The 19,860-nt window shown below is 41.8% G+C and overlaps 1 long non-coding RNA gene across 3 annotated transcripts in view; it reads left to right on the forward strand.

Moving 5' to 3' along the window:
• The first annotated feature begins 58 nt into the window (after nt 1-58).
• LOC114487529 (uncharacterized) overlaps nt 59-19,860 on the forward strand; it is an 86,062-nt gene continuing 66,260 nt past the window's right edge. The window contains exons 1-3 of one of the 3 annotated variants that reach the window (XR_003682696.2): nt 198-212; nt 2,122-2,237; nt 4,733-4,924. This is a non-coding gene — a long non-coding RNA (uncharacterized lncRNA). Of the gene's footprint in view, nt 213-2,121; nt 2,238-2,260; nt 2,457-4,732; nt 4,925-19,860 lie in introns of those variants that run through there. The other 2 variants (XR_003682697.2, XR_003682695.2) reach the window with 2 other exon arrangements.

Here is a 19,860-nt window from a genome sequence, read left to right on the forward strand (position 1 = left end):
CGGGGCACGAACCCGCGTCCCCTGCATCGGCAGGCGGACTCTCAACCACTGCGCCACCAGGGAAGCCCTACCAGGTCTTTTTGAAGTGCAAGATGTATGTCACTGAGAGGAAACATGCCTTCAAGATGATCCCCAAGTTTTGAGAAGGAGGAGACTGGAGGAAGAAAAGTATTGGCAGAGGAAGGCCAAATGTTTGGTTTCTTTTGAATGTGGTATGTTGGAAAGAGACAGAAAACCAGTGCTCAAATCCCATCATTCATTGCCAGTTATCAGCCGTGTGTGACTGGGAATGTTACCATTTTACAAATAAGAAAATAAGGTTTAGAGGTTAAGAAACATAAACTCAGCATTTTGAACTTAAAATCCATGGAGGTAACATGACTTAGTAGAAAGACCATGGGCTGTGGAGACAGATGCTCAGTTATATTGCTTCCTTATTAGGCGACCTTGACAAAGTCACTTAAATTCTTAGAACCTCAGCCTTCTCATGCAAAAAAAAAAAGACTTGTCATAGGGATTAAAAATGATAACTTTTTATAAAACACCTAGAAAGGTGTCTGGCATAATAAGTGTATGCATGCTCTCATAAAGACAGCATATAAATATAAAATTGCTCCAAGTGGTTTTCAGTTGAAACTTATACTGGGTGTTCAGTTTGTGTAGCGATCAGATCATTTAGTCCTATATTTGTATACAAAAACTCAGAAAGAGAGGAGGCTGAAAGACAAATCCAGTCCACTTTGCCTGGACCTCTGTATTCATGTAATGACCCTTGTTCTCCCTTGGTCTGAATGCTCAGACTGAGGTGAGTCCCTAAAGGACGTTGAGCTTGGACTTTGTGAATCATTGCTTAGCGTGTTCTGTTTTGCATTTTTCAAGAAGGTAAACGTGACCTCCTGGGAAGGTGATTATCACGCTCTAATAGTGAGATCTGAATCCAACTTCAACAGATGTCATCACTTTTTAGATTTTTCATTTATAGAAACTCCACCCAGCCTCTGGGCATCTGGGAACATTTATTCATTATGCTGCGCGCGGAAGTGGTCTGAGCCTAAAGCAAGAATACTACTTTCAGAGTAAAATGACTGAATAATTAACAAGGGTACCTTCTCAAAGGTGAAATTTGGCCACGGTATTAGCATTGGTACTCAGCAAAATGCCTAAGGTATATCATGGATATTTGATGAAAGTACTTGGTCATCACTGTGATTTTAAAATTCATTCAGTGACCTGGAAATTCTGAGGGTTTCTAAAAAAGATTTTTTTTTTTGGTCACCTCAGGGTGTGTTGGATTGTGCATAATGGATTCCCTCTATAGAATTACCCACAGGCAATGTCCTCCATTGACAGGGGAAGTGGGGCTGGACCCTGAGTTAGCTGGACACATATTTGGAGCTTGGTGAGAGAGCCTGTCCCCTTGGCACTTCAAGCAGTTGAGGGGATAGTGTATAGCTTAGATTGAAATTTTCAGAAGCTCAACACAAGGAAGGTGGCATGGTGGGAATTTGCCTGTCTGGTGTGTAATTTGATCCGACTGGGAAACAGGGGTTTGCCTTTAACAGAGTTTTGTCTCTGTCAGATTACTATAATGAGTTCCCTCAACATCTCCTTAGGCATCATTCTTGCACCTGTTGATGGGCGGGGGTTGAGTTTGCGGCAGCTCTCGCGCAGAAACACTGACATTCTATGCCCATAACTATGCAGCGTTACTGGAGGAGCGAGAAACGAGGAGCAGAAAACTGTTTGCTCTTAGTTATTTTAATTTTTTTAGAAGAGTAGCTGAACAAATTGAGAGAAATGGGAAGGAAACTAAATTGTACTGAAGAGAAATGCTGTTCTTTTATCCTTTGGACTTATTTTTTTGTACAAGTGGATCATACGTAGGTTGAAATAATTATGAAACTTGGAATTTATCCAGTTCTGTAGTGGGTAATTACAAAATTGCTCTGTTTAATTATGCGGTATTTTATAGGAGGGCATTTTTAACCTTTGTCACTAGCGCCAAATGGAAGGAGACACAGCTCTTCATAATAAGTATCATAATTCTAACTGCATCTAAGGTTTATTTAGAAGCGATTCATTTTTAAAGACACGCTCTAATTTGTGTAATTTTTTTTTTAGTAGGTAGAAACTGCTGAAGTGAATTGGTTTGTGGTAACAAACAAGAATAACTGCTTGTTAATAGTCTGCTCCACGACTCAAATCTCCTAAGTCCGTCTCTGGTGAACATAGACACAGTGGGTTCATTTCTGAAACATGAAGCAAAGCTTATATAATCAAGTGGCTCATTAGAGAAGATCAGAGGATTTCAAAGTACACTTTAAAGACTAGAACTAATGTCCTGTATTTAAAGAGGAGATCAAAGTTGACACCATATCCAGAAGATCCTTTGCAAAATGTCACTCTTCTGTGTTATTATCAGAAGTGACTTTCACTGACCTTCACTGTAAATCTATGTAGGTACTAATGACAGGTTAAACAGTTAAACCACCACATTTATTCATTCAACATGATTATTGAGTGACTTACGTGCAAGGCAATGTAAATCTAGTGCTGCCTATAGTGTCTTTTTCGATTCTTTTGTCTTTAAAATGCAACTACTAAGGTAGCACTCTCAAAAGAAAGAGTCATAATAGCTTGTATGTTATGTCTTGGGGGTGGGGTAGTTTAAAAGAATTAATAGAAGTAGAAAATATATCAACATTTATAAAAGTTTAAAAATATGAATTTAACTCAGTTCAAACATTTTTGAATACCTCATACATAAGGTACAGGGCTCAACAGAGTGGGTTCTACCATGAAGAGTAAGACATGGTCTCTGTCCTTGAAAAGCCTTTGGACCAATGGGCGAGAGAATATATGCAGGTGGATGACATTGCAGGAGCTGTAAGAAAGGGGCAGACAGGTGCTCCACGGACACAGCGGTGAGGCATTCCTCTGTTCAGGGGCTTCAGGAAGGAGTTGGAGTCAGACCTTGATGAGGAGGTTTTGAAGCCTGTATATGAAGGAAGAGCCTTCTCCCCGGGCAGCACCGTGGACGAAAGCAGGAGGTTGGGGTAGTGTGATGAGTGTTTACTGAACAGAAAGCATTTCAGTCTAGCTGGTGCTCAGTGATGCCCGAGGGGCATCATTGCATCAGCGGAGGAACGGTAGAACAATGGAACGGGAGGTTTAAACGAGCTGAAAGTGTGTTATTGTAGGTATTGGCTGACACGCTTATGGGGGCTGAGAAGTCCCACGACGTGCCGTCTGCAAGTTGGAGAATGAGGAAAGCTGGTGGTGTGAGTCCCAGTCCTAGTCTGCCTGGGAAGCCTGAGAACCAGGAGCCCCCATGTCCAAGGGCAGCAGAGGATAGATGTCTTGGCTCAGACGGAGCAAATTCACCCTCTCTCCGCCTTTTTGTTCTATTCGGGTCCTCAACGAATTGGGTGATGCCCACGCGTACTGGTGTGCATAATCTTTCCTCAGTCTGCTGATTCAAATGTTCATCTTTTCCAGAAACACCCTCACAAGCACACCCAGAAATAATGTTTCCCCAGCTATCTGGCTATCCCTTAGTGCAGTCAAGTTGACCCATAAAATTAACCATCGCAGAAAGTAAAGACCCGAGTTTACAGTCCTGCTTATTAGCCCTGTGAATTTGGATGTCACTTACCATTCAGAATCTTAGTTTTCTCATTTCTAAAAGGATATCAAATTAATTTCGGTCTGCATTGTCGGAATAAATAGCTTACACCACAAAGATAAACCTGGAAATCTCAGTGATTTTAAAGCAATGAAAATCAAGTGTCTCCTAACATCCCAGTCCATTTGGTTTTGGGGGGTGGTGGTGAGGCAGTGTGAGGTAGGGGATGAATTTCAGGCACTCCATCCTGGGATGCTGTCATGCTTAACATATGACCCCCAAGTTTGCCACAGAAGGGAAGAGAGAGGAAGAGAGTGTGGGAGATCTCTTAGGGACCAGGCCTATACAAAACCCAAATCTGTTCACATTCCATTGGGCAGAACTAGTCACGTGGCTCCACCTAGATATCTGGAGCTTAGAAATCAAGTCTTTTGTGTGCCAAGGGGAAAAATGAAATGTTTCGGGGGAACACACAACAGTGCTCTGTGAATCTCCATTGTTGTCATGGAGTTAGTATATGTGAAAAGGCTCGGGTAATGTGTATGAAATGCTATATGCAAAAGGGCTGGTGTCATGTAAATCACTCCTTGATATGTTTGTTTTTTAAGACTGCAAAGATAGATTGGGGCCAAGATAGTGAGCTCCCTAAATTATTGTCAGTTAAGGAATTTATAATTTACTCCATGGATTATGGGGTGGAACTAAATGCTTTTGAAGAGGGGGGTTACTTAAACAAATTTGTGCATTAGGAAGATTGAACAGCTGTCTTTTGGCTGGAGATTTTGGGAAAACTGTAGACAGTAGTCTTTTTCAGTTGTTGAGGAGCTATAGGGCCTGGACTAGGGCAGAGTAGAGGTAACGTAAGGGGAGGGAGAAGCCTGCCAGTGGACTGTGGTATTTTATTAGTCTTTGTACCTGCGGTGTCTTCCACAGAACCTGTGCTGTAATATGTGTTAAATAAACATTTCTGAATGAATCAATCAAGACTCGAATGGATGAGTTAACGAATTTCATTCTATAGAACGGTTAGTTTTGTATATGACTGTCTTCTCATATAGATAATAAATTCATTGAGGCTGGGAATCCTTTCTTTTCATCTTTCTGTAGGAAAGGTCTCGATGTGAGTCTAATAAGCACTAACAATTAAGGGATGTGTGTGGCAGTGAGTCCTCATACGTGAAATTGATGAAGAGACTTTGCAGCTGAGGATTATCCTGGCTACACCAAGACTAACAAAGAAACGAAGGAACAAAGCCCATGAACCCAGGAGACGTGGAAGTTACTCAGACATAAGGACAGGTAAGTCACCTGTGTGGTTTCAAATCTTTTATTGATTTCACCATAAATTTCTGACTTCTCTGCATGACGTTTAAAATGACAAAATGTTACTTTGCTAAAATCCAGAGGATTTATGAAATAAGCACTACTTGCCATAAGAAGCCCAAAGAGCCCGAATAAATGAATATTGTAAAACTCTGTCAAATAGTTTACTAAAGAAAAACTATAATGACAAACGTGTTTGCTTTTCAATTTAAATGAAACATCAGTATAAGCAGAATATTGTCTATGTTTACTACATTGTTTTGTTTAACTCTCATTTTTTATATAATCCTCAGGATTTCAGTAATTTCATCATTGCTTCTGACAAACCATTTAAACATTTCTTTTACATTTCTCTGTTTTTCTAATGAACTTTTATATCCATTTGAATTAACTGGGTTGGTGATAGAGCAGTTCATAGAAATCAACAAATGTACTTAGAATTGTATGATATAGTTATCATATCAATTTCAAGGTGAAAAATTTATTTATGGATTCAATAAATATTGATTGGAGGTCTTCCATATGATAGTTCTATGCTAGGGGTGAGGGATTCAGGGGTGACTTTACAGACAGAAGAAAGCCAGCAAATTGAATCTTTGCTCTTCAATAGATTGAAGCTGATGATGACAGAATCTTCCAAATATTTTTGGTCAAGAGAGCTTTTCAATGTGGGAAATATCAATTTTCCCTACAACTTTAAGGCAATGATATTTACCTTTATATTGTAGTGTGTGCTTGGAACAATGATTAATCCATTATTTCAGCTGTAAAATGTCTAAAAATCAGAGGGCTATCAACTTTGTCATAGTAGAGGGCTATCTACGTGGTTTTCTAATCCTCTTAGAGTTGAAAGAACTTGCATAGGTGTTTTCAAAACGTATGTATATGATACATATGCACACATATAATACACACAGTATTTTATATATATTGTATATTTTTCACATTAAAATAATGTAAGTATACTATGCTCTATTTTCAACGACCTAGAAACTCTAAGTGCATTCTTTGGCAAAGTATATAGCGTCTGAATTGTACAGGGTAGATCACAACTTGCTGTGTTCGGTTGTGATATATTGACATATACTGTATATATTTAGTACTATGTGAATTGATCTTGGAACAGGTTAGTTAACTAGAGCAATTAATAGAATGATTCGTTAATTTGTAGGTCATTAGAGCAGAGAACAGATGCACATCAGCCTTTATGAAATTTTAATTTTTTTAGGTCATGAGGGTTTAGGACCACAGAATCCTAACCCCCTGGACACACTTTAAAAGCAAATTGGACCAAAGATTAATTTTATTCAGTTATAATTTTTGTGTGTTTGCTTATAAGGCTATAGTGATTTTAAAATGGATTAGACAAACATTACTCGTATCAGCAGGAACAGAAAAATCATTCTGGGAAATGTTTATTTGGGGTTCCCTAAACAAAGGACATCTGATCAGATTAGCTTGGGCTAGGCTGCGTGCTAAGTCTTCCCTTTGGTTATTCAAAATATATATTGCCATGTTAAAGTATTGGGGATGCTTCAGTGGAAAAAAAAACCTATTGAACTTTGCTTGCAGTTAACAAACTAACTTAATTGTGCAAGGAAAGTCTATTTTTCTTGGAACACCAATTAACACTACACAGAACAGTTTTTCTTTAACATCAGTTTGGGAAGTACTGTGTTAGCTAATTCAAAGACTATGCTTAATATTATTAAAAATTTGAACTTGAAATGAACCCTAAGCCCAAACTGAATGCATTGATTTAGTTTCATGACTGTGTGTAAAACCCTTGATGATAATCTGGCCAACCTGCTCTACTTGAGTTTTCCCAAATGCGTTGTATGGTTATACAACATGGTTGTATATGGTTATATGGTTATACATATTGTATATGAACATATACATATACACATGTTGTATATGAACATATACATACTCACTTTGTCTTCTAGAATGTCCTTGTGGTTAAATTACACGAAGCCTGCCTATCTTAGCTTAAGTGGGTGTCAGAACCCACAAAATAGTTCTCTGACCCCTTCTAAATGTCAAGAAGTGTGAAAGTTCCTAGATTTTACCCTTTCAGGCTAACATTTCAGCCCAGTGCAGTGTCGTGGATGCTGGGAGAAGACACGACACTCCCGGGTAAGAGACAAAGGACTTTACTACTCCCCGCAGAGCAAGCAGCACGTGCTCTATGCCTGTGTCAGCTCCTTTTGTCCCCAAAGTCACAGGGGTGGCACAGAGCGTCCTGGACGCTGCACATGGACTGGGTTTGCTTCACAGCTGAGGAAGCCTGAGCTTAGGAAACCCCAGTCTTTCATAATAAATGGGCTGTAAGGAAACTTGCCTGATTTTTGCCCAGGAGGGAGACAAGATTTTTATTATTCTGCACAATGAGCATTTTTTTAACTTTTTATTTTATATGGGAGTATAGCCTGATAGTTTCAGGTGAACAGCAAAGTGACCCAGCCATATATACACACGTATCCGTTCTTCCCCGAACTCCCCTCCCACCCAGGCTGCCACATAACATTGAGCAGAGTTCCCTGTGCTGTACAGTAGGTCCTTGTTGGTTATCCATTTAAAATATATTCGTGTGTACATGTCAATCCCAAACTCCCTAACTATCCCTTTCCCCCATCTTTCCCCCAGTGGTAACCATAGTTTTGTTTTCTATGTCTGTGGGTCTGTTTCTGTTTTGTATGTAAGTTCATTTGTACCATTTCTTTTTAGATTCTGCCTATAAGCGATATCATATGATATTTCTCTTTCTCTGGCTAACTTACTTCACTCAGTATGACAGTCTCTAGGTCCATCCATGTTGCTGCAAATGGCATTATTTCATTCTTTTTAATGGCTGAGTAATATTCCCCCATGTATATATGTACCACATCTTCTTTATCCATTCCTCTGTCGATGGACATTTAGGTGGCTTCCATGTCTTGGCTATGGTAAATAGTGCTGCTGTGAACATTGAGGTGCATGTATCCTTTTGGACCATGTTTTCCTCCAGATGCATGCCCAGGAGTGGGCATGCATATGCCCAGGGTCATATGGTAGCTCTATTTTTAATTTTTTAAGGAACCTCCATACTGTTCTCCATAGTGGCTGCACCAATTTACATTCCCATAAACAGTGTAGGAGGGTTCCCTTCTCTTCACACCCTTCTCCAGCATTTATTGTTTGTGGATTTTTTGATGATGGCCATTTTTACTAGTGTGAGGTGATATCTCATTGTAGTTTTGATTTGCATTTCTCTAATAATTAGCAACGGTGAACATCTTTCACGTGCAAAACATTTCTTGCCCGTGTTCTAGCAGAAGAGACCATTTTTATCTTCCGAGGCTGTTAGCTGTACAAACATTCCTGAATGAAGAGAAGGCTGTAAGCACCGCTATGCAGAAGATGTGCAGAAATGAGAAAGACCCAGGCAGTGTTGTCTCCCGGCACTAAAACCCATGTCACCAGTTGTGTGCTGTTCCTTGAATTCCTGTAACAACCTGTATGTTCTGTGATCACAGCACTTCTTGAACTGCTCTAAGCCTTGCTTGTCTGGAGAGGCTGTGTCCTTACTAACATATTTACCATATCCAGCTGGGTACCAGGTACAGAGTAGACATTTGGCAAAGTTTATGAGATATAGGCTTTAAATATTTTTAAATATCCTTTAAATGTTTTCTGGATTGGTTCTCAAGTTTATTGCCCCAACTGCCCTGGGAGGAGGGACAGAAGGTCTCAAATGGCTTTGATCACTGGGGGGAAGTTTTCCTTTAATAGGAAAGTGCTAGTGCTGCAGCAGATAGCTTAGCAATCAGTGGCTGTGAAGAGAGAGAAGGGCCAGAGCAACTGGAGTGCTGGTGGCCAAGCAACAAGAGTGTTGAGACGGTGGTGGCGATCACCCGCGTGTCAGGGACAGGGCCGCGGTCCCCAACAGCAGATTTGCAAGACTTCGGGCCATGCAGCGTCTGGATAGGGTTTTAAAAGATGTTTGGGGGGTTCTGGTCACAGAACTGGAGGGAGAAACAGAATAGCATGTGAGAAAGAAGGGAGACAGAAATGTATGTTTGGGGAGCACCCAAGTAATCATATATACTTTCAGTTCATAATAACTTAATGGTATATACATATTTTAAGTAAATTTATATATATAAAGAGGTGAAGAGCTGGGGGAGATTCGACCAGACTACTGCCCATCAGGTCAAGAATCCAGTGAGGGGTCATCTTGTGTTCCCCCAATGACCCCAGAGTGATCCCATGTTTGATCTGGACTCTCACTTATTTCTCCCCCCACCCCCAATAAACACAGATCTAAGAGAACACTGGCTCACCGGTGATGGATTGAAAGCTGAGCTATTTTGCCAGGTGGTTTTCAAAAGTAAACACTCTGCAGATTTCAAGAAACTTTTTTCTCTTTGTAAATACTTCTTGAGGTAAATAGTTTCCAGAAATGGAGGTGGGGGAATGGCATTGATCAGAGAGGTGGGAACTGTTTTTCCTTTCAAGAGTTCTGGAGTGGTTATCATCTATTTGGCTTTTGTCCCATATCTTGCCTTGAATGGCCATTGCCTTATCGACTCTTTGCTGGTATCATTTGCGTACATTTTCAGGTGCCTCATTAAACATTTCTGGGTGGCTGACATCCTTTGTCAATATACACTTTATTATTGAGTACCCACAGATAATTTGGTAATGTTTTAGGGGATTGGGTTTAGTACTGGAAATACTCCCATGGTCTCCTTATCCAATCAAAGGAGAGTAAGTGCAAGAATCATGAGTATGCGCTGGGAACGAGAGTTGGTTTATATGATTCTTCGTGTTGATTCTGGAATAATCAGTTGATTTAAGCAGACAATATGGGTCTTCATTGCCTGGAAATCAGTGCACTAGAAAAGAAACAGCATAGTGAGTGAGTGAGTGAGTGTGTGTGTGTGTGTGTGTGTGTGTGTGAGCGTGAGCGTGAGCGTGTGTGTGTGGGGGGGATTAGTCTGTCGGTTTGTCTTTTACCAGTAGAGTACACTTAATAGAACTTCGCTGTACTCGTATGTTCTTACTTTCACTACCAAACATCCTTCCATTTTTGTTTTGTTCTCTTTATCTCAACTTAAATTAAGAGAAAGCAAGAGAGTTTGAGATAATGTTCAGTTAATGTCCACATCTCGAAATATATTTCACTTTTCTCTGGCTGTCTAGTGATTAGGTTACAGTAATTACATTCAGGCGTTTTGGAGCCAGAGATAGAAGTGAGCTGTGTGTTTAGTTGCAGGCTGTCTGTATTACTTTGCAGTCTTCTTCAATATATTCTAACTGTAGTCACTTTCATCTAATGGTAAGTCACAGAAAACCAATAACATCCTCAAGAAAAGGGTTAATGACATTTCCTTCTCCTCTGGGGCCCTTAGATTTTGCTGAATCTCTTTCCAGGACTGGGGAAATCCTATTAATGTCAAAGTAAAAGCAGAATATGCTGCACCCGTCGGCACTCACCCTGTCTCTGGTCATGGGTGATGGCAAGTACCGTACTTCCTTCTAGAACCCATCTGAGCAGCCTTTGCAATCTAGTCCCATCAAATCCTGGATTTGACCAGAGGAGGGATGTCCCTGTCAGCGCTGCCCAGTGAATAATCAGATCCAACCTGCAGTTGTTCAGGTTGCCACACGTTTCTGTGGTTGAGTCATGGGGAGGTTTTCCCTCCTTTGAATTAAAATGGGGAGTAGGGTGGGCAAATAAAGCCAGACAGAGAGACAGAGAGAGTGAGCGAGTGCAGGAATTCTTTACAAGTACAAATTTTATAGGTAAGATACCTCCCTCCATTCCTGCCAAGAAAACAAAAGGGCAATACCTGGACAAAGGAGGAGCTGTATCTTTCCAAAAGGTTTTGAGAATAAATAAAACATATACTTCACTCCATTCCTTTTCCTGTTTTATTAATTGCCCTAGAGCAATGCTTCTCAAACTTTTATGAGCACAGAAATTACCTGGGGATGTTGTTAAGCAGTAGCTTCTTGTTCAGTAAGTCTGGGATGAGGCCTGAGATTGCGCATTTCTAACAACTCCTAGGTGATACTGATGCCCTGGGCCACACTTGGAGTAAAAGCCAGAGCGGGAGTTCTCGAAGTGTGGTCTCTTGACCGGCAGCATCACCTAGAAACCTGTTAGAAATGGGAATTCTGGGGGCCCAGCCCAGACTGACTACAGTGGGTAGAATGCCCCCCCAAGATGTCTACCCTCTTATCCAAGGATCCTGCGAATGTATTACATAGAAAAGGAAGTTTGCAGATGTAATTAAGGTTAATGGACTTTTAAGATAGGAAGATGATTCTGGATTATCCAGGGGGCCCAGTCTACTCACAATGCATCCAGAACTTTCTCTGGCTGGAGTCAGAGAGATGCAGCAGAAAGGAAACTTAGAGAGATTCAAAGCATGAGAGAGACTGGCCTTGCTGGAAGGGGCCACACGGAAAGCATGGGAAGGGGGGCAGGCCGCCCCTACAAGCCAAGCTTGGCCCTTGACTGAGAGGCAGCAAGGAAAGGGGGACCCCAGTCCTACAACCACAAGGAACTAAATTAGGTCAACAACCTGAATGAGAGCAGAAGCCGATTCCTGCCCAGAGGCTCCAGGAAGGAAGGCAGCCCTGTCAACACCTTTGATTTCAGCCCCAGGAGACTCTAAGCAGAGGACCCACTTGAGCTGTGCTGTATCTGAACTTCTGACCCACAGAACTGTGAGATAACGAAATTGTGTTTTGAAGCTACCCAGTTTGTGGTGATTTGTTACAGCAGCAGTAGGAAACTAACACATTGACTGAATCAGAAGCTCTGAGTGGGGGCCCACGATCTGCTTTAACAAGCTCTGCAGTCATTCTGATGCAGGGTGTGGAAAGATCATTCTCTAGAACATGCACAGAGCCCAACATAAATGGGGTTCTGCCACGTAACAGCTGTTGCAGCACTGGCCAGTCTCACTAACATCCCTAATCTTTTATTTTCTCCTTTGAAAAATGGGGTTAATACAACAGTGTTGATGTGAGAACTTTGATATGAATCTCTGGTAGAATATTTCACAGTTCTTATTATAATAAGTCCTCAAATGTTGCCTTCTTTCCTTCCTTCCGTTTCCTCCCATGGACACACTAAATGCAAGCAGTACTGATGATTCTGATGTCAGCTTTCTGAGGCTTAGGGCTTGGAACTTGACCTTGATTGTCATTGTGTAAATATGATCTGGAAAGGAAAAACAAAATCACAGGAAGGAGATGCAGGTCTAAGATGCAGGTCTAAGATACAGTTGCCCTGCTCAGCTTCATTGCTACTCTTCAAAAAAGAAACAATGAAGATGTTTCCCTTGTTTTTAGAAAAAACAATTCAGCACTATGTAAGTCTAGATATAGAACATTGGGTTCTAAACATGACCCTCTGATCATGGCACTAGAGTAAGTCAGTTCTTTACATCATGCAGTCTTTGTAGTGGGATCACAACTGCACAATATGTTTACATTCTGTACATTCTCAAGAATGCAATGTACTAATTCTAATTTGCTAGTCTGCCAGAGTGCTCTGATGCTCATTAATTTTAAAAGTTTCAAGTATATATATATATGTATATATTTTTCACTCGTGTCCACCCCTGAGCTGGAAATATTTCCTAATTCTTAGTGAGTGAGTGAGTGAGTGTGTGTGTGTGTGTGTGTGTGTGTGTGTGTGAGCGTGAGCGTGTGTGTGTGGGGGGGATTAGTCTGTCGGTTTGTCTTTTACCAGTAGAGTACACTTAATAGAACTTCGCTGTACTCGTATGTTCTTACTTTCACTACCAAACATCCTTCCATTTTTGTTTTGTTCTCTTTATCTCAACTTAAATTAAGAGAAAGCAAGAGAGTTTGAGATAATGTTCAGTTAATGTCCACATCTCGAAATATATTTCACTTTTCTCTGGCTGTCTAGTGATTAGGTTACAGTAATTACATTCAGGCGTTTTGGAGCCAGAGATAGAAGTGAGCTGTGTGTTTAGTTGCAGGCTGTCTGTATTACTTTGCAGTCTTCTTCAATATATTCTAACTGTAGTCACTTTCATCTAATGGTAAGTCACAGAAAACCAATAACATCCTCAAGAAAAGGGTTAATGACATTTCCTTCTCCTCTGGGGCCCTTAGATTTTGCTGAATCTCTTTCCAGGACTGGGGAAATCCTATTAATGTCAAAGTAAAAGCAGAATATGCTGCACCCGTCGGCACTCACCCTGTCTCTGGTCATGGGTGATGGCAAGTACCGTACTTCCTTCTAGAACCCATCTGAGCAGCCTTTGCAATCTAGTCCCATCAAATCCTGGATTTGACCAGAGGAGGGATGTCCCTGTCAGCGCTGCCCAGTGAATAATCAGATCCAACCTGCAGTTGTTCAGGTTGCCACACGTTTCTGTGGTTGAGTCATGGGGAGGTTTTCCCTCCTTTGAATTAAAATGGGGAGTAGGGTGGGCAAATAAAGCCAGACAGAGAGACAGAGAGAGTGAGCGAGTGCAGGAATTCTTTACAAGTACAAATTTTATAGGTAAGATACCTCCCTCCATTCCTGCCAAGAAAACAAAAGGGCAATACCTGGACAAAGGAGGAGCTGTATCTTTCCAAAAGGTTTTGAGAATAAATAAAACATATACTTCACTCCATTCCTTTTCCTGTTTTATTAATTGCCCTAGAGCAATGCTTCTCAAACTTTTATGAGCACAGAAATTACCTGGGGATGTTGTTAAGCAGTAGCTTCTTGTTCAGTAAGTCTGGGATGAGGCCTGAGATTGCGCATTTCTAACAACTCCTAGGTGATACTGATGCCCTGGGCCACACTTGGAGTAAAAGCCAGAGCGGGAGTTCTCGAAGTGTGGTCTCTTGACCGGCAGCATCACCTAGAAACCTGTTAGAAATGGGAATTCTGGGGGCCCAGCCCAGACTGACTACAGTGGGTAGAATGCCCCCCCAAGATGTCTACCCTCTTATCCAAGGATCCTGCGAATGTATTACATAGAAAAGGAAGTTTGCAGATGTAATTAAGGTTAATGGACTTTTAAGATAGGAAGATGATTCTGGATTATCCAGGGGGCCCAGTCTACTCACAATGCATCCAGAACTTTCTCTGGCTGGAGTCAGAGAGATGCAGCAGAAAGGAAACTTAGAGAGATTCAAAGCATGAGAGAGACTGGCCTTGCTGGAAGGGACCACACGGAAAGCATGGGAAGGGGGCAGGCCGCCCCTACAAGCCAAGCTTGGCCCTTGACTGAGAGGCAGCAAGGAAAGGGGGACCCCAGTCCTACAACCACAAGGAACTAAATTAGGTCAACAACCTGAATGAGAGCAGAAGCCGATTCCTGCCCAGAGGCTCCAGGAAGGAAGGCAGCCCTGTCAACACCTTTGATTTCAGCCCCAGGAGACTCTAAGCAGAGGACCCACTTGAGCTGTGCTGTATCTGAACTTCTGACCCACAGAACTGTGAGATAACGAAATTGTGTTTTGAAGCTACCCAGTTTGTGGTGATTTGTTACAGCAGCAGTAGGAAACTAACACATTGACTGAATCAGAAGCTCTGAGTGGGGGCCCACGATCTGCTTTAACAAGCTCTGCAGTCATTCTGATGCAGGGTGTGGAAAGATCATTCTCTAGAACATGCACAGAGCCCAACATAAATGGGGTTCTGCCACGTAACAGCTGTTGCAGCACTGGCCAGTCTCACTAACATCCCTAATCTTTTATTTTCTCCTTTGAAAAATGGGGTTAATACAACAGTGTTGATGTGAGAACTTTGATATGAATCTCTGGTAGAATATTTCACAGTTCTTATTATAATAAGTCCTCAAATGTTGCCTTCTTTCCTTCCTTCCGTTTCCTCCCATGGACACACTAAATGCAAGCAGTACTGATGATTCTGATGTCAGCTTTCTGAGGCTTAGGGCTTGGAACTTGACCTTGATTGTCATTGTGTAAATATGATCTGGAAAGGAAAAACAAAATCACAGGAAGGAGATGCAGGTCTAAGATGCAGGTCTAAGATACAGTTGCCCTGCTCAGCTTCATTGCTACTCTTCAAAAAAGAAACAATGAAGATGTTTCCCTTGTTTTTAGAAAAAACAATTCAGCACTATGTAAGTCTAGATATAGAACATTGGGTTCTAAACATGACCCTCTGATCATGGCACTAGAGTAAGTCAGTTCTTTACATCATGCAGTCTTTGTAGTGGGATCACAACTGCACAATATGTTTACATTCTGTACATTCTCAAGAATGCAATGTACTAATTCTAATTTGCTAGTCTGCCAGAGTGCTCTGATGCTCATTAATTTTAAAAGTTTCAAGTATATATATATATGTATATATTTTTCACTCGTGTCCACCCCTGAGCTGGAAATATTTCCTAATTCTTCCTCCTTTCTCCACTCTGCATGGTGAGCTGCTTCCTTGGATGATTACACATTCTTCTTCTCCGTGATCGCTACAGCTCTTTCTTTCTGACCATCCAGCACTGTGTGATGAAATTTGTTGATTGGGTTTATTTTGCAAATGATGCAGTTTGCGAAGTTCCAGGTTCATAGTCATTTTCCATTGCTGTCTAGACGAGACTAAAGGTCTCAATCAATCAACACTTCTAGATTAATTTTTCCCTCTCTGTGAAATAAAAAAAAAGTCAATTAAGAGTTAAACTAGGCTTCCCGGCTTATGTATTTATTAATCAATCAACCTTCCGCATAATACTAAATTAATGTTTATGGTACAATATCCACATACCTATTTCTGTGTCTGCCAGCTTGAAAACAGTGCTGTGCTGAAGCAAGATTCTATCTGCTGTGAACATTTTTATAATGAGCCGCAGCCCTGGAAACATTGAAACCCATTTAAAAAGTGACCTGAATAATTTCCCAGAGAAAATTAACTGGGTGAAAGATCATGAATAAGAAGTAAATATATATTTAAATAGCATCAAGATGGCATTATTCTTTACTGTGCAGCTTTTGGTTTTACTCACATAAAACTGCATCTGGGTAATTTGGGGAAGCATTGGGGGATTCCATGACTTCCTTTAAATATACATAGAGCTCAAATCCCATGTCCACATCACATTTCCTATTGTTATGTGTACTAAATGCTCTTAGTGCCCAGAGAATGATGCTAAATCTCCTTTTCTGTTTCACATGTTGATTTTCTTCAACAATGGGGTATAGAACAGAGGTTAGTTTACCTAAAGTGTGGTCTTCAGACCGGAAGCATCAACTTCACCTGGATTCTAAACATCACTTGTTAGAATGGCTGAATCTCAGATTCCAGATCTTCTGAATCAGAATCTGCATTTGAACAAAATCCTAGGCAATTTGTTTGTACCTTAGAAGGTGGGAACTGCTGGAGCAAAAAAGGGTCTGGGAGGTGGGGTGTGGGGACCGTGGAGTGTCAAGGACGGAGGTGGTGAAAGACAGTATCGGACAGAAGTGTGCTTCTCACCTGCTTGTTGTCAAGGCCGGGAGCGTTCGGGATGTTTGGTTGGATGCTAAATGGTTGAGTAGGTTTGAGGGTGTAGTTTATAATTATGCGCTCCCAGAGCAGATCTATGTGGCTTGCAGCCCACTTTCTACTGTAGCGTCTTCCAAATTTTAGCATGACTTTTGCTGAGAAGCAGCGTGGATAATGGAAAGCCTAAGGGTTTTGTGGCTACCCAGAACTAGGTTTTAACACTAACCCTGATAATATTATTGATCTTGTCGACAGTCTCGGTATGTGTAAAATAGGCAAAATAGTAGTGCTGTCACTGATGGATTACGTGAGATGATGCATGGGAAGCGCGAAGTTCGGTGACCAGAAACAAGTAGGCTTCTAACAAATACGTCTTTGTTTCTTCTTTTCTACTGATCATTCATTGGTCCATTGCATCCCTGCTGTCCCTGAGATATAAATATATGTGTACAGCTCTATCTATCCGTGTATCTATCCATCCAGCCATCTATCTGTCCACCATCTGTTTATCTATCCTTGTTCTTTTCTTTCTACCTATCTTTTCCTTCTGTCTTCTGGTATCAGTAATTACTTTCTGACTCTGCATCTGGCGTGCCCCCTCCGGCATCTCCACTCCCTTTCCCACCTTGGCAAGTGAAGACATGGGGGTGAGTCAGGTCCTTGGGAAGAAGTGCTCCAAACAGCTGAGCTTGCAAGTTATTGATTGCTGTTGTAGTATACATAACAAACATTATGTGTGAGTTATGTCCTGCTTCATGGGCCACTAGTTTCTTTTTTCCAGAAGGTGACTGGCATTTCCCAGAGCCCAGAATTCCTTCTCACCTGTTCTTAGGGGTCCACTGGCCAAGTGAGATGGGCTTCGATCTGGATTAGATGTTGCCATGCACATTTCTCTCCCAGCCTGTTCCCCGTTCCCTATGTACTTCTGTAGCAGTGCCGGGTGATCCCATCAATATGTGTAAGGAAGGTGAAAGTCAGTTTAGGCTTCTGCTGGCATTTGGGTTCTGCCAGTACTAGACTCCCCACTTCCTGAGGGTGTGGGAGGAATGAGGTGATCGCGCACCGTACGCTGTGTCCTTACAGGGAAGACTCTTGAACCCAGAGGCGTGCAGGTGATCCGTGGCAGGACCCTGGCATTGAGAGAATGAGATTTTGATACTGAAGCGGATCTTTCAGTATGAACTGGAATTATTCCCCGCTGAGCCAAACTGCTCATTTATCTTGGACCTGACAAAAATCTGCTCTGGCATATGGTTTCCCCTTGGATAGGAAAAAGAAAGGCATTTTAATTGCTAGTTAAGACTGCTGGGTTACTTTAATTTGCAGGCTCTTTATTAACTGTGATCTATTTCATTTAAAGGAGCTATAAATGAGGTTTGGTGTGAGCCTCCCAATTATTAAATTTCACAGGCACTGTTAAGAGACTTGAGGTCACCCTTTTTGAGACTCCGAGCCCCTTATGTTTAAGAACGTAGCAGACTTGAAGCGTAGGCAGAGTTTGCACACACAGTAGGTTCTTAATAAATGTTTGAAAACTTGAAAAGGAGGATGTCTGTATGCTCATTCCCCATTTTCTTTCTTACACTTGTTCCCACTGGTGGGTCAGGGCGTCACTTCTCCTCATTAAATCTCTCAAGTTGAAACGCATATGGCAACAGTTGCTTAAAATATCTGCTGCCGGGGTTGAAAGCTGTGTTACTTACAGTGAGTTCATCCAGCCAATTTCCTTATTCTAGTGTGATTTAGATGAAGGCAAATAGGAGCAGTATCATCTTCAAATAGTACACCTACTGTGAAACAGAGACCGAATGACGCGGTTTAGCCTGTGGGATGTAAGTTCCATTAACCTGTTTAAGAAAGGAGTGGATGTTGATGGAAAGAATATAATACCAGCATCCGTGAGACCTGGGTTCTTGTCCCAATTCTACTCGTCCCTGAATTGTGACCTGGAGCAAGTCATCTCTCTCTCCAGGTCTCACGTATTTCACCTGCAAAACATAAGGCTAGAGATGAAAACCTAGTTCAGGTTCCAGAGTTCTCAGGCTCTGTTATTTCCTCTCACATCCCGGTCAGAGAACAGAAACTGGATTCTTGTTTTGGTTTTACCTCCAACTTGTGGTTTAACTCAGGCCAGTTGTTCTGGGTCTTCATTTCCATATGTCGCTGTAATTTATGAGGGATATTCCTGGGCTTTAGCCTTGAAGTGGTTAGTTGAACACATTTTGAAGGGAATGCTCAAATGTGGTGTATCTGTATGTTGCCTCGGTTACCCGAAGAGACAGAACACGGCTTAACCTCCTTGTGATGACTCAGAGAAGTTAGTTGAACGGGGACTTCGCGCTGACTCATCTTGAGGTGTTTGTGCCCTTGGGGCTGTGGAGGCGCCTCAGCCTATCACCTCAGTCAAGGACCTGGGATTGTCGTAGTGTTTAGTTTCTCTCTCTTGTCCCCCTTGCTGTCACCTGTCACTTCTTAAGCTGTTGGTTACCAGGGAAATACAGGTAACGAAACTTAAAATCAGTGACCTTAAATTTACACATTACACCAAACCCACAGCTTCTGCTTTGGGGGGGTGGCTCTCTCTCGTTTCCTTGAGAGTGAAGTGCATTCCTTTGCAACTTAGAGACCTTAAGCTGACTTACTTGGCTGATGCTGGTGACCTGAATGTCTAGAGTTTGACAGAAATCTAAGTAAAAGCTGTGGTGGGAGCAGGCATTTCTTATGTGTGGCCGTATGCAAATATGTATTCAGTAATAGATCATGTTCAATCTAAAAAAGTAACATATTAAAAAAATCTTTTAAATCCCATATAGCACTTAGCACAGTGTCCTGTACATAGTAGGCAGCTGGTAAGTTTTGTGAAAATGCAATCTGAACTTGATCGTGTGGGTTCCCAAGTCACATATATCTGATGGTCATTTAATTTAAAAAAATGTATTATGAAGGGATTCTATCTATCTATCTAATCTCCTGAGATTTCTCAGGCCTCCCTGCGTTGTGGGTACAAATGGGAGCGCTTTAACAGGAGTGACCCACACTTCACTCGTCCCAAGATGCTCATACAGGGTTTTGAATACCTTGGAAAGTCCCCAGGTGTGCTTATAAGCGTGTCTATTACTGCCGGATGCTAACACGACCCCTGGGCTTTAACACGGCGTTCTCGGGGTTTTGCTATGTTTGCAGATCGTAGCCCTGGGGTGACGGAAGCTGTGCTACGTTTTACTGTGAAATAGGGAATGACTGCTGGTCTTCTGTCTCACTCTTCCCCCACCTTGATCACCATCACCATCACCGTCATTATTATTATTATTATTTTTTGCGGTACGCGGGTCTCTCACTGCTTGTGGCCTCTCCCGTTGCGGAGCACAGGCTCCGGACGCGCAGGCTCAGCGGCCACGGCTCACGGGCCCAGCCGCTCCGCGGCATGTGGGATCTT

Source organism: Physeter macrocephalus, chromosome 13 (genome assembly GCF_002837175.3).
Source record: "Physeter macrocephalus isolate SW-GA chromosome 13, ASM283717v5, whole genome shotgun sequence".
Classification (NCBI taxonomy): domain Eukaryota; kingdom Metazoa; phylum Chordata; class Mammalia; order Artiodactyla; family Physeteridae; genus Physeter; species Physeter macrocephalus.